The sequence below is a fragment of the Sycon ciliatum genome, chromosome 2, assembly GCF_964019385.1.
Source record: "Sycon ciliatum chromosome 2, ocSycCili1.1, whole genome shotgun sequence".
Taxonomy (NCBI): Eukaryota; Metazoa; Porifera; class Calcarea; order Leucosolenida; family Sycettidae; genus Sycon; species Sycon ciliatum.
This window is the reverse complement of record NC_088644.1, coordinates 41,993,024-41,995,918: the sequence shown is the minus strand read 5'-3', so window position 1 is coordinate 41,995,918 and position 2,895 is coordinate 41,993,024. Positions and strand designations below refer to the sequence as shown.

Sequence of the window (2,895 nt, the reverse complement as noted above, 5' to 3'; positions counted from 1 at the left end):
CATGCACAATGTACATGTACATGTACATGTACATGTACATGTACATTGTGCATGTACGTGTTCATAATACATGTACCTACATTGCATGTACATGTATATGTACGTGTATATGTACGTGTTCATAATACCTACATTGCATGTACATGTACATGTATATGTACGTGTTCATAATACCTACATTGCATGTATATGTACGTGTTCATAATACCTACATGTACATGTACATTGCATGTACTGGTGACGACATACTGTAGTCGGTTTTGCGCCGGATATGACACAAAGAAACACAAAATACTACTACTAATAACTACTACTACCACACCATAGGCAGTACTGTAAAACTGGTAGTGACGCGTGCTCAGCCAGTGGCGATGGCCAGTATGAAGAATGTTGGAACGAAACGATTACAAGTACATGTACAAGGGATGGCTATGTTTTCAGGGTGGTGTCGCATTTACTTCCTGCTACTAGTATCATAGATACTCTAATCTCAGAAAATATGGGTGCTCAATATTTTCGGTAAGAGGGCAAAAGGCCAGGTAAGGTTAGGTGAACGGAACATTTGGGTACTGAGAATCAGTTCCCTATTGGATTATGTGTGTTAGTGTTTGTTCGGTGTATTGAAATTTTAGGTATGAAACAGACGCACCGAAAGTACCCAAAATAAAAGTACACCGAAAATGTGTGAAATTACAGTAGTCCCCGGTTCAGGGAAGTTGCCCAGCGCATGCAGCAGCACCCTTATTGTGTCGACACGTGTTTTGAAGAGGAAAGTGTCGAAGTAAGTGTTTCATTATACCATGGTGCCATGAGGACAGCACTAGACTAGAATACAGTCACGTTTTTCGCCTGATAGTGATAAGTTTTCTTTGTCTCTGTTTTGACAAGGAATTAGCACAATATAGGTGATCGAATACATGAAACTGACTCTCACAGAAGTACTAGTACAGCAACACCATCAAGATGAATTCAACCGGAACGTTTAAATGTCTCATGCATAATAGCAATAGTCAGGTAGCACATAATGATCTGTGCATGGAATTTTAGGAGGCAGTAGCACTTTTACTCATGCTCTCCCACGTCCGCTAATGACCATTGCGTGCGAAAGGGGAAATTCTGAAGTGTTACGCTACGCTAAGATTCTGGCTCATCGTCACGTGACACGTGTACGGTTCGTTCAACACCAGCTTGCACCTGGTTTGCATTCCTGTTGTTATCAACACCATTGAGATTTCAACTACATGGCGTATTGCAGTGTGCAACAAGATTCAACGAACAGCGATCAGATGAAAAACGTGCTGGAACACAATTCTACTCGGATCACTGCTGTGATGGTGAATCGGCAACACTTGAATTGTTCAGTGCCAGTTTTGAAGACTACGTGGCTGTTGTTGTTTTTGTTGTTGTTGTTTGGCTTTATTTAGAGTGGAGTTCCAAAACAGGCCTAAACCTAATGACAATGGTCCCACTGATAACAAGAGAAAAGAAAAATTTTCAAAAATAAGCGGACAAACAGAATCGAGAAGAAGATAGTTAGATAACTAATATGAGCACGGCAGCAGGGGAAAAAAGTCACAAGCACGGCAACCGGGAAGAAAGGAGTGAGTGAGTGAGTGAGTGAGAGAGAGAGAGAGAGAGAGAGAGAGAGAGAGAGAGAGAGAGAGAGAGAGAGAGAGAGAGAGAGAGAGAGAGAGAGAGAGAGAGAGAGAGAGAGAGAGAGAGAGAGAGAGAGAGAGAGAGAGAGAGAGAGCTGCCTTTCTACCCCTTCCTCTCTGTTCACTAACCCAATCCATTTGGCATCAGCAAAGCTGTGGACTCAACGCTTACACACAGACTTCAAAGACATTCAATATTTGGACTTTGCAAACTTACTCGCTTCACATCAACCGTCTTTGCCTTCAGAACACCCACCCACCGAGGGCTGTTTTTGTGTGCAGGTTGGAGGTTGCCGCAATAACAAGGCATCACTGAAGTTTCAGAGTTCTCACACTCGGTACCTTCTAGACATTACCTGACGATAGAGCTGCCCACGGTATACTGGCTCAACCTTTTTCTGAGACACACACTCGGCCAGGTCAACATAACACCTTTACCTACGGAACGCCCGTCTCCAAAGACAATCACGCAAATTTCATCAGCACGTTCGGGGTCTCCGCCTTCTCCGTGAAATAGAAAACTTTTAATGATATGTACGGTATCTTGATATCATCCTTACTACTCGAGGAGATTTGTGGTTACTCGTGACAGTGCCCATTGCAGACAGGTGTAGAAAAAGAAAAAGAAATGCCGAAACCCGGGATTGAACCAGGGACCTTTAGATCTTCAGTCTAACGCTCTCCCAACTGAGCTATTTCGGCTATTGATTACAGCATACCGTTGGGACAGTCACAGCTGTGACTCAACCAGGGAGTCGTCCGAAACCTGTTCCTGGAGCTGAATCAATGTAACACGGAGATATAGATTGCTGCTTTGTTTCTGAACTCCAGTCATACTCCACAACTCATGGGTGAACGTTGTATGACTAGCTTTTTTTCTCAGGCAAGAAGCTGTAAGCTGTGCAGAGTCCGCTCCATTTTCTTTAGATGCCACGGAGCAGGTCTAGAACGCTGCTCTGCCCTTACTCCAACCATGATCACTTAGACAATGACTGCTGGCGTTATGATGCTATGCGGGGTCCTCTCTATCTTCTTTAGTGAGGGATTTTCTCTCCAAAGACAAGTTATTATTATTATTAAAACAGAGAGGTTCCAGGCTGTCCAAGAGAGTGCTCAATACCGAGTGGTAGAGCTGGTTCAAACAATAGGAGGACAGAGAAAGTGTTTTTAGTCCGAGTTTCACGCACTAAACGATCATCAGAAAACAGTTATTATTATTGTTACTTTTCCCGTTTGTCTC

General features: G+C 43.3%; 1 non-coding gene across 1 annotated transcript; it reads right to left on the bottom strand.

The window, feature by feature from the left end:
- Positions 1–2,284: 2,284 nt before the first annotated feature.
- Trnaf-gaa (transfer RNA phenylalanine (anticodon GAA)) lies at positions 2,285–2,357 on the bottom strand. Its single transcript has one exon. It is a non-coding gene; the product is annotated as a tRNA-Phe (tRNA).
- Positions 2,358–2,895: the final 538 nt, after the last annotated feature.